Source organism: Acromyrmex echinatior, chromosome 9 (assembly GCF_024713525.1).
Source record: "Acromyrmex echinatior isolate Ae372 chromosome 9, ASM2471352v2, whole genome shotgun sequence".
Lineage (NCBI taxonomy): Eukaryota > Metazoa > Arthropoda > Insecta > Hymenoptera > Formicidae > Acromyrmex > Acromyrmex echinatior.
Genome location: NC_141860.1, coordinates 1,019,767 through 1,032,718, shown reverse-complemented (window position 1 = coordinate 1,032,718; position 12,952 = coordinate 1,019,767).

Genomic DNA, 12,952 nt, shown 5'->3' with positions numbered 1-12,952 from the left:
GTTCAGATCACTGTACTCACCGAGCGTTCGAATAGAGAATCGCTGCCAGACATTCGCAACGTGAGCGTAATCGTTCTCATATACGATGTCGCTCGTCAACGAACTAAAAAATAATTTGCGCGATGGTAAGCGCATGTTTTCTAATTTTTTGATGCAATCAACGTATTCGTATGTGAAGACGCCTTTACGTGTGAGAAGATCAAAATCCTCAGTGCTGAGCTTGCAAACTTTAGGCCATGTAATTTTTAATTTCCCTTTATCGAGATACGATGCCAATTTATCGAAGCTTAGAAATTTGAAAGAATCGATGAACCTTAATTTTATACAATTTTTTTGAAAGTTATTTTCATTTTTATCTTTGGTGCTTGACATGTTTAACGACTGAAATGTATTTTTCCTTCGTTATCGAAAGAAGATCTACTGTCTATCATATGTGATAGCAATTTCTTTAATTAAAATAAAATGCGCGTCGTAACATAATAAATTATGAATTATAACCGGAATATATAACGAATTTTTATAATTAAATTGCAATTTAAACGTGCTGGATCATGGTATCTACCAGTGAGATGGCAATGATCGCGTACTCGCGTATCGTCCTGCGCGAACAGTTTCTCGCAGATGTGACGCGTCGCACTATGATACGCTTTCCATTGTTCGTTCGACAACGTTTCCATGGGCATGTTAGCGGATATAATATTTTTCACGCGATGCGCCAAGTTTTTGAGTTGTTGCGTGAACCACGCGACGCAATCTTTATCGCGACGGAACTGATACAATGATAACGTGTCATTATACGAGCACGTAGTATCCTATACTAAATATCTCACGCTGTGATATGCGTACAACGACGTCTTTCTTGTCAGGTATCGTTTTTTGCAGAACGCACTCCAAGTTGGCATAGATGACGAATGGCGCTTCTGGTTATTGTATAATAGTTGCTAAATTCGAGTCGTCTACGCTCGGCAATCGGATGGCGCAGTCGTTCATTTTGTCGCAGTCCACTGCGTGTGACTATAATTTTTCACTCATACTGAAGTAACAAATTGGCTGAATCGATTTCCGGTCTCACACGCACATATGAATATGTTACAATCTTATCGATTATCATCGAGCGAATAGACGCATTTTCATACTTTAGCGCTTTATGATTCGGTCCCAAAGCATTTTTGAACTTTATGCCCATTGAGACATTTGTTCAGGGTAGTAAGGAGAACAACATACTAAATTTTCAGACAATTTCACCAAAAGTCAAAATCCATAAGATTCGTGCGGGGTTCTTTGGAAATGTCCTTTAATGTCATTGGAAACTCGATGCCCGCGAAATTCAACACTACTGTGTAATGCGAATACGATAATTTATGATTCGCATTTCTTTCTGCGGGGTATAGAGCGGCGATTACGCGAAGCACGCATTCTCCGTCGTACGCACACTGACCATTGCCCTTTTCAGCATAATTTCTCGCGGCATTTCGATTCTATGGCATCCCACGCGCATGAGATTTAGTTTGTTTACGTTAACAGTTAAGTTGAAGATTCGCAACAGTGCCCACCCGCTGTCGCGTTCTTGAAACTCTTCGAGCGTGCCAACATGGAATCGTACCACTCACGTATATCGGTACATCGATATATCTACCGATGTGAATCTAGCGCCCAACTTTATCAAAAATAAAAATTAGCGCGTTTGTACTTCGTTTGTACCTCTTTTCGATAGACACGCGGCGGAAAGATACTCGCCGATCAAGCGCTAGGTCGCGTCAATGCGAAAGATTCAGCTCTAAGCGAGAGTGCCGTCGCTGCTGTCGTCTGAGCGATAAAAGCCAAGATCAAGATCGCCATGGGCATGAAACCGAATAAGTAAACGACAAGAACAAAGACAACGAAAAAGCGTACTACCAACGGCGAAACGAAGCAGCGCGTTATCGTTCCTACTAACGTTGGGTGCGCTTGGCCTTAATTGACGGAGCGACCAGCGCGGCGAAAGCGGTAAACGATAGCAAAATCTCGCGACGTCGAGGAAGCTGCAACGTCACGATGACGCGATGAAACAGGGCCGAGGATTGTCTCACTCCATACAAATACAGATGCGGATTGTATCTCGGCCTCTACAAACGCGAACAGAGAGAAACAGAGAAAAAAAAACGTTAAAGAGACAATAAAAATGCCCTCGGGTGCAATTACCAATATGAAATTGTACATGCTCATAAGACGTATGCGCGTACCATACTTTAAAGGTGTTTTCATGCGTAACGCGTTACTGACGAACGATACGCGTCGAAACGAAAGCAGTATCGTGAATCTGGACGATTTTACGGGATCCGGTACTCACTGGATAGCACACGCGAAGAGGAACAACCGCGTCGTGTACTTTGTCAGTTTTGATAATCTTTGACCATCCAAGGAACTGGTGTGATATTTCGGGAACAGTTATGACGATAGAGTACAATCGTACGTCTTATAAGACGTACGATCAGAGCTTCTGCGGACAGATGTGTCTGTGGTTTCTACGAACGCTAGTGGATTTAAAAATCTCGACGATGTGTTGTGAAGTTTCAATATTAGTCGAACGCTTTTTCCGTGATATCGCTGACACTTACAAATGAGCGGAAAAAGCAACCTCCTACGCGAACTACTTTCCCGCCATAGATTTGAGTGATGACGATTATGAGCTCGACCTAACGATATTTTAGAGTTATCACACGATATCGAACGTAAATGAATCAAACAACAAATTTTATTTCGGCAAAGACGACACAGAAATTACAATTCCCGAGTTCGTACGATGTTCGCGCGACATAAATTTTTGAAACGAGCAATTTATGGGAACATCTTCGTCACAACATGCCGGATGCTGCGCAGAGCGACAACAATAACAACAACAAAAGCAGCAACAACAACAACAATAATGACGACAAGGGTGGAGAATACCCGATTACACAAAATACAACACGATGAGATGTGAGATTAAATGCGCCTACAGAATAATCTTTGGCAAGCCCAACAGCATTGAATCGCTTCTGGGATTCTCAACGAAGCGTATACTGCGAAGATGGCACAAATCAGACGTGTCGGTTAACATAATTAAATAACGCGGGCGCGTTCAGCAACAGCAAAGGTATTGCGCACAAGATATACGAATTTGCGCTAAACGTACTGCCAGTATATAAGATATCGGAAAGACTCGACAGATCATTTATCTGCCGATCACCACATGAAACATTACGGATATAATGATACGCGTGGTGGACCAAAACGACCGATTCCTCGATTTTCGCGGAGAGGAGATCACCATCAGATTGCATGTATGGCGCTAACGATGAGATGCTTGTGTTGAACATAGCGGTACGCACATAGAGAGATAATGCATTCTTTACAAGACCGTTGATAATCGCCACTTGATAACACTCGCTCTTTCAGTTACACCAGTAAAAAGAATCTTAACGTGTCGAATGTTAAATTTTTACAATCTTTGAGATTTGCGTTGCGCAACTTTTGAGATGATTGATATTTTGAATTACCGACGAGTCGATCATTGACGATCATATCGTTCAACAACACGTTCAGATACAGCGACGAGATAAGAATACAGTAACAGGATTTGTACACTTTTCTCTACGTCGAAAGAAAATTGACGATGAAAAAGAAAAATGATCAGATGCCAGCGTTTGTAAATAATTGCGTGGTGTTCATATTTGATGAAATTCGATATGAACTTAATGATATGGAGATTGTTCGCAACAAAAACGAGTTACCAGTAACATCAAGAATTACGTGTCGATGACGTACGACAAAGCTTTGATTGAGCAGAACGTTATGGAATTCTAGATCCATGAAGGAAGGACATTTTAATTTTTGCATGCCGTTCAATATATGTTCAATAATGTTGGGCTTTTGCAAAAATTACAAACGTGTGATCGTTAATACTTACTACGAATTGATTTTGATACAAGCGCGCCAGGATTGCTTAATAAGAAATCTTGTGTGGAACCAGAAGTTGAATTATTTAAAGTACATTGGCGGATGCCTTACCTTGTGGTAACGAGATCAATAAATTATCAATGCCGCGAGCATTGAAAAGCAATTGTTATCTGAGCATGAGTTTTCGCTCGTGGGATCTGTACGAGTATCCTCTGTTACAGAATACGACAAAGCATTCATGGGCTGTCAAAACGGCAACTGAGAAGCTGCGATACGTTATCTTTGTTCTGCAGACCAGTCAAAAGAATATTATGTCATGAGATGTTAGCATGTCGACGATTGTAATTTGAGTAACGTGAAATTTTATCTAAATTCAGCGTTTTATCCGTACGACGATTTAAATCTGGATTTTGGCAAAAAGAGATACCGTCGAAGACAAGTCAATAAGTTTTTAGAAAAACATAGTAAAACACATTTTTTTTAATCGATTCATTTTTATTTCTCAACATCTCCTTTCAGCTCGATACACTTGAGCCAACGATTCTCCAACTTTTTCAAACCGTCCGAATAATATGATTTGTCCAACCCTTCAAAATAAGCCTCTGTTTTGACGATGAGCTGCTCTCTGGTGGTGAATCTCTTTCCTCCGAATCATTTCTTCAGGTTTGAAAACAAGAAATAATCGCAGGGATTAAATCTGGTGAATATGTTGGATGGGGAAGCAATTCCTAGCAATTCGTTGAATTTAGCCATCGGTGCCGGGCACGTATGAATCCATTGATTGATGGAAGAGCACTTTCTTCTTCGCCAAATGGGGATGTTTTTTTTTAAATGTTGAAACGGTTTAATAAGGCTGCATAGTAATCGCCATTGGTCGTTTGCTTCGATGGAAGATAATCGATATGAATTATACCGCGTGCATCCCAAAAAACTGTGGCCATCACCTTTTCGGCCGACTTCACGGTCTTCGCCTTCTTCACGAGTTGGTTCACGGTGAAGTCCATTGTTTTGATTGTTCTTTCGTTTTGGGTGTAAAGTAATGGATCCACAGTAATGAATCGACGCAGAAATTCATCTGGACGTTGAAATATCTCCAAACATTATTTTGAAATCGTCACATGGTCACATTTATGGTCCACAGTGAGCAAACGCGGCACCCATCTTGCCGATAGCTTCTTCATATCCAATTGTTCATGCAAAATTGAAATCACTGTGCCATATGATATGTCTGTGGCTTCAACAAGATCGCACTCATCGATCAATCAAAACAATATCGACTTTATCGATGATTTCTGGCGTAGCAGCCGCAATTGGACGTTCTGAACGAGGTGCATCACATGTGGATATACGATCACGTTTAAATTCATTCACCCAATTGTATACAGTTGCAAACGCTGGTGCAGATGTGCTATGAACATTATCCAATTCGTCTTTGATTTCTTTCGGCGTTAAACCTTTCATATATAGATGTTTGATCATTGCACGAAACTCGTTTTTTTCCATTTTGCAAAAAATACAAAGATTGTTCGCTTTAATCGTCTACAGAAATGAAACCACGCGAATTCTGCTCAAAATTTGACAGTAATTAGCTGAAAGATGCTACTTGTCAAAAAATAATGTGACATGACACTGCAAGTGTCCTTTGACAGATTTTCTAAGAACTTATTGACTTGCCCTCATATTATGTAATCGAATGCTTCGAAACGTTGCTCAACGTGCTCTCATTTACCGAGAAAATGCCTTTTGTGGTTTTGACTGCTCGCGACAAAAAACGAATCCGTCAAAAGTTTCCTATGGATGTACGCATAGAATTTGACTGCAAGGAGTATGTGCCCACAAATAAAACAGCCTATTGTCTCATACACGACCGCGTGATAGAATACTCCGTTGTATGTCCATTCTCCAACGTAGTGCGCAAGATCATATAAATTGCAACGTGTATTAGAACTTTAAAGGAAGAGAAAAAATGGAGTGAGCAGTCTCGAAAAAAAAAGCTCATGGCCATACCGACGTTTGTGGATCTGCAAGGATTGATTATTAACAAGAAATTTATAAAAGAGGTGGCGGTGTTGAAACGGGGTCTGTTCTCATGCAATACATTTTTACGAGTCGCGTGCAATGAAAATTTTTGACAAAATTCGACAAGTCTTTCCTGATTGATTGCTTATCACCATGGATTGCGATGGGAAGATGGAAAGATCCCGTACAGCGAGGCGAAATGACAAAATACGCTATTTGAAGATGATGCTATACGTATATCAATGGAAAAACAAACGTGTCTATGAAACTTACTTTTGGATGATGAGCGAGAACGAATATACATTGAGACCTTGGATGCGGTTTACGAAGACATGGAATCTTTATCTAATCTAGATGTTATCAATACTATGCGATGTGGACAACATATTAAGGATTGCGTGTTACAAAATATATTGAAAATGTAACTGATGATTGCAAAAGAATTTTTTTAATAAAAATACATTAACGTATTTATTACGTATTTCTTTTTCCATTTCTTTGACGTTTTTCGTCCGTCATTTTATCGCGGATAAGCCGAGTGGATCCTGGATCCTCCTGGCTTATGAAGGCGGACAATAATAAGCGTACGGACGTTGACATTCATGTGTCACCTTAAATTTATTTTTATTTATTTTTTCTTCTGTATTATTCTTTATTTTTTTTCTGTATTATTCTGTATTATTTTTATTTCTTTTTTTGCATTGTTTTTTTGCGAGAATCGTTGCCAGGATTGGTAGCTGTGTGCGTTGATTGTGTCGAAGCTGTCTCACTCGGTTGCCAGCAGGGAAGAGGACCACCGAAGAGGATCGTCACCGAGGAAGCTCCGGACTACGCCCATGATGGGGGCACGCAGGTGGTATCGCTCTTTTTAATTTGCTGCCTGCACCTATCATTTGCGCCCTTTTAATGCCGTTTCTGTTTTACATAGAAAACGAAGGATGCCGAGACGTCAGCATAAGATAGCTTCTCAAGAGAATAATCAGCTAGAACGAAAAGACCACGGTAGACTCGAGCTCGAACCAACTGCTAAAACAGGTCCCGTGCGAGACAGGAGAAGAGTCCCGAGCGAAAAGACTATCCTAGTGAAATTCGAATTCGCAGGAAGCTACGTTATCACGAACCCACGCGGGGTCGCACAGCGCCACTATCGGCCAATCAGGCGCCGGAGGCCTCGCTCCCGAAAAGCAGCGCGGTTTGTGCAGCTCCCACCGGGGCCTGCCAAAATCATTTGCGTTGTGGCATGAGCCGTAGATAGATTGTGAGAGAACGCAAGATTCACGACGAAGCGAACATCAATGAGTGAAGTTACCGAGAATTAGAGTGAGACGAGCCGAAAGGAACTAACGAAAGCAGTTTATGATAAGATCGAGAGGGAGGAATTGCTGGTGAGACAAGCGTAAAAATTCTGTAAAGCGGCCGATTCCCATTGATGTAATCTCGAGGGAATAGCACGTGTCGAATTTGAGCCGACAGATTGAGGCTCGTACAGAAAGCTATCGCAAGTAATTAATCTTTTAATTACTGTCGCTCGAATCACATAAATTTTTGTATTCAATTCACATAAAGCTTGTCGCTCTCTCGCTACAACGAAGTCGCCGCGTCTCATTAGTGTGATTGTATGTTAACTCGCTATCTTGCCTTGTACGCCACCGTTTGAATCGCGTTTCGTGTAGAATAAAGAAAAGCATTGTACGATGTCTGGAGGGAAGCCGCGATTACTGTAGACGCTGATTGACTGATAAATTTGTGATAACTCTTGCGACAGTTACCTGTTCATGTTCCGAGTATTCTTTTGTGCTGCGTGATTCAATCACGTCCAATCGAGTTAATAACCGAAAAGCGACAAAGTTGTGCCGTTGGTCGAGATTACGGTCACAGTATGTATGAACATATGTATGTACGTATGTATGTATAAACATAAATAAACTCATGACAAAGAAAATACATAGAAAGAAGCGATAAAACGTATCGTGACATATTCAAAATTCTTGAAAGAAGGGGAGGGCCTACTTCCTCTTCGTCTTTAGAAGTATTACTATAAATCACAATTTACGCGGATGCGATACCGATCTTGCGACATCCACTTGTACGAACGGTTGAAAAAAAAATGTAGGAGAAAGTGAGCGAATGAAGGAAATATGTTTTGAAAGAGCTATTTTGTATTTCAACTAACTGAATGTTTTCAAAAATTTAAAAATATTTTTATTTGATAACGATGCTAAAACTATGTCGCCCATATATATTTGATAGTCATCGTCAAATGCTGTAATGAGAGATGCGAAATTGTCGTTACAAAAAGTATGTTTCTTGAACTAAATTTCCAAGTGTTTCATTTATTTACAATTAGCTTTTGGAAAAAGTTTTTTATCGAATACTGTTATATATTAACAGTTATATATTAACATAATTAAGAACATATAGTTACACATTTTTTTGTTTATTTTAGTTTATTAGATTCTGTAATTAGTTTTTTTACATATAATTTTATGAAAGAGCCGGTATTGAGAACTATGAAAGAGCCAGTTATATCATTGCATACCCAGAAATGTGATTCTGTCAGCGCACAGTATAAAATTGTCTTCAGATGTACACTATCTCCTTCTCCGAGGAACATCCCTGTGAATACTTATTGCAGGTAAATAGATTTTTAAGAATTTCTATATTATAGGCATTTCTTAACAATTCGTAAGTTCATAGGTCATGTTACTAAGTTAAGTTATAATGAAGCATTACCGATTTCATTTTTTTCAGATCTAATTCAACAAAAAAATTCGTCGAACAATACCAAAGATAAATCAAAGAAAAGAAAACGACCTTCTGTTACTGTTATGTGTTATCCAAGAAGCCATTAAAGAAATTATTAATTATGGTCACAACATCAACAGCACTGCACTTGCTCATAACATCTCAAGAGCATATTTGGCTAAAATTGTAAAGAGAGCAAAAGAATCAGATAATTCATATGTTCACTGTCCTAATATAGGCAATAGACGCACATTTATATTACAACAGGAAAATAATTTAGCAGATTATCTCAAGACATCATCAAAAATGTGTCATGATCTATCATATAAATAAACAAGAAATTTAGTATTTCAATATGTTGAAATACTTTTCGTTACTCCAAATGGAAAGCAAATAAAGAAGTAAGTATTGACTGGTTACGGGGTTTTATGAAGCGTCAAAAAAGACAATTCGCAAACCTGTAGCCATTTCTCTTTCAAGGGCCACTAGTTTCAAAATAAATGTTGACATGTTTTTTGAGAAATTAACCGCACTTATGACCAAATATAAATTTCCACCACATTTGATTTTACAAGTAACTTTGATGAGATCGGTTGCAGTACTGTCACAAATCCTTCAAAAGTAATAGCTCAGCGTGACAAAGCAAGTGGGACACTTACTCGTTACTTCCGTTGAACGAGGGAACTTAGTGACGGTACTTTTCACGATCAATGCTTCTGGATCCTCACTGCCACCTATTTTTGTATTTCCAAGAGTTCGTTTCAAGGATAATATTATATTATGTTAGTTAATTACCTAGTACGTTGCTCTTGGCTTAGCTAATAATAATGGTTAGATGAAAAATGAATGAAAAATATTTCATGACAATACTTCAGCATTTTGTGAATTATGTTAATCCAACAAAAGAAAATCCTGCGTTGATCCTTATAGATAATCATTGTATACATGTAAACTTTTTAGTCATAAAATTCGCTAGGAAAAATCATATAATCATTTTAACTTTCCCATTACATTGCATCCATCGGTTACCTTGATGTGATATTACCTATGTTTGCGCCATTTAAATCAATAAAATAGTAATGAATGAATGGATGTTATCAAATCCTGATGTTACAGTGGCTATTTATCATGTAGGTCAATTTGTTAGAGAAGCATTTTTGACGTCTTTCACGCCTCACAATTTGACACAAGGATTTGCTGAAACCGACATATATACATTAAATTCAAACATATTCTCAGATGAAGACTTTCTTCCTTCATATGTTACTGATTTCTTATTGATTTCTACCAACAGCAATCAGAAGAACAACCTAACATTGTAAAAGTAATACATATATTGTAACTCAAGAACTCTTGTACCAACTCTTGTAATTCAAGTATCAACTCATGTAATTAAAGAATCTGAATCATCGGCACAACTTAGCATTTCTGCAAAAAATATAGTCAGTTTTTTAAATCCTGTAACATAATTTTCATTATTAGTTGTCTATTTTATGAACGTTTATATTTCTTCATCCAATTTGCATGTTCCTGCCTATTGTAATAAACATATTTTAAAAATCGAGTCCATTTTTCTTTCTTACAAAAATCTGCTTCTGTGAAGCACATTGTACTAAAACTAGAAGTTTTTATAATAACTTTCTTTTTTATATATCTGTCTGTTTCATATGATAATAGTTTTCTGAAAGAAAAAATTTATTTACAATATTTACAAGACGTAGAGGAGACCGGGGCTAATAGACTCATTTTTCAGTTTCGAATTTTTACAGACAAAATTAAGACTTATCGAAAAAAATGTATTCACCAGTTACTACATACATTTGACTATCTAATAATATTTTAATAATAAGGAGAAACTGATAACTAATATGAAAAAAGCATTTTTCTAACGCATTCTATTTGATTCAACTAGCTCCGAAATCGGGGTAATTCGACTAAGATTATTAAAATTAAGATTAATGTATTTTAAGTTACATCTTTGACTACATATTAATAAAACTTTTATAAAAATATATTTTAAACACATTCGCTTCGCAGGGTAAACAATGCTTCTTTTTGCAAAATTTGTTCATTTCATGCAAAAACACATCGAATAAGCCTTCGTTTTCGAGATTGGAGGAAACTAAACTTATAACATTTAACACTTAGAAAAATCTCTTTAAAGGAATAAAATTTTGAGTAAATATTATAAGAGTCGTCACTAAATGAGTCATACAGTTCCATGCTGTGGTTAGTCTATTATCCCCATCCGTTCATTTTTTAAAAACATTAATAATATACGATAACAGAGACACATAAACAAAAAAAAATCTGTTGGACTTTATTAAATAAGAACTATACTTACTATCTAAGTAGAAATCAAATATCTCAGACAATCATATACGATAGTAAAACAAAAACTTTAAGAAAATATTTACTTACGATTTTTTAAAATTGTGGCATAACTTTTATCATAGATGTGTTCGCAACAAGATGTTACAGCAGACTTAGCGGCAGTCGCTGCGTGCTCAGACACATTTACACATGTCTCGCATGTTTTGTTTTTAATGTAGGATTATTCCTATATACTTATCCCTATATTCAACTGACCCCAGTCTCCCCTATTACATATGACATTTAATTGTTTCATTTTTGAATGTCTTACCTTTTGTAATCTATCTTACTGTTCACGAATAATGGTTCAACATCACTGTTATTGTTATTATTGGAATCATTTTCATTTAATTGTTCAATTTCCATTATTTTGTCTATGGTTTCAGTACAAAATTACATATATACATACATACATACATGCATGTTAATTAGAATATCTTAATATAGTTTTAATTTATTAGCAATTTTTATTTTAAAATATAACTTTTTGTGTTGCATATGAGAAGGATTTGCTGTATTTTTTAATCTCCTTGATTTTGATATGTATTATAAGTATTATAAGTATTATAATCACTTTCTGTGAAATGATCACTGCAACCCTTGCAGTTTTGCTGACAGTATAACCAATTATATCTATCCATTTCTTTCTTTTTTCTCCATTTTTTGGCAAACTATAAACATTATGCATACATTACACATATTACACATATAATTCACTTATGCTGAAGAACGTTTGAAGAATAAAAAAGAGCTTGATATAATTTACCTAATTATATTGTTACGTTTACAATTAGATGTATAGTGTGACTACCTATGAAATGATCGTTGCAAAAGTGAGTTGTATGATTCTTTACACATACAGCAATTCATTTTTATATTTCACAAATTTCTGTTTTCTATATATTTTAGCTTTTTAAAGCTAGAATAGCTCTATTTCGCTATACGAATTATGAAAGAGAATAAAGGTTAGATGTGGTTATGTCTAGGGTCCCTAATGTTTCCCCCACTTTCTTCTGTTAGAGAGAGAACGAAAAATCTAATTGTATTTCCTCCTTCTCGCACGCGCTAGCCATTGATATCCTTGTCTGGTATATGGCAATGCTCGGTCTATCTATATTATGTCCTGCACGCAGTAAATGCGCAATGGAAAACCGTCATGAGAAGAGATGCCATGAGATAGAAAAGAGATGCCAATAAGTCACGTGATCAGCCTTTCTGTGATTAGTTCTTAAGTATATAAGAAGATGTCATGGCGATCTAACTTTTAATTTTCACGAACTTATAAACTATATACCACTATTTATTTCGGATTCTTTCAAAAAATGCATTGAATAAACCTAATTTCGTTCATTCTGTGTGTATATATAACCACTTCGAGTATATGAAAGTATAAAGTGTTCAGCGCATGCATGGTTTTACAATGCGCATGTGCCACAAGTAATACTATCTGACAACAGAAAAAGTGGGGAGTTAACAATCTAGTGTTATAATAGAAGTCTGTAGATTGAATATATATTTCTTGTTTATAACTTATTGTTACGTTTTTAACTTAAGAAAGCTATAGCAACTATTACTGCAAAAGATGCAGTAAAATATATTTGAAAATATATACTAAAATATATTTAAAAAAAACTAATATAGAGGAAAAGCCCTATTATGAGATAGGTGCTTGAAATAGCGACGTTTCTGCTAAACTAATAAACGCTATCTATTGGCTCCATCATAAATTTATTGCTCTTGGATTGATAACTATTTAGTAGAAAATTCATTATTAGATCATACCTGTAGTCATTATAAAAAAAGATTCTAGAATTTAGATGTCTTCAAGTTTCATTCTCATACAGCACAGAAATATTGCAGCAACATTGCAAAAATATTTTATTGCAAGATTGTAACA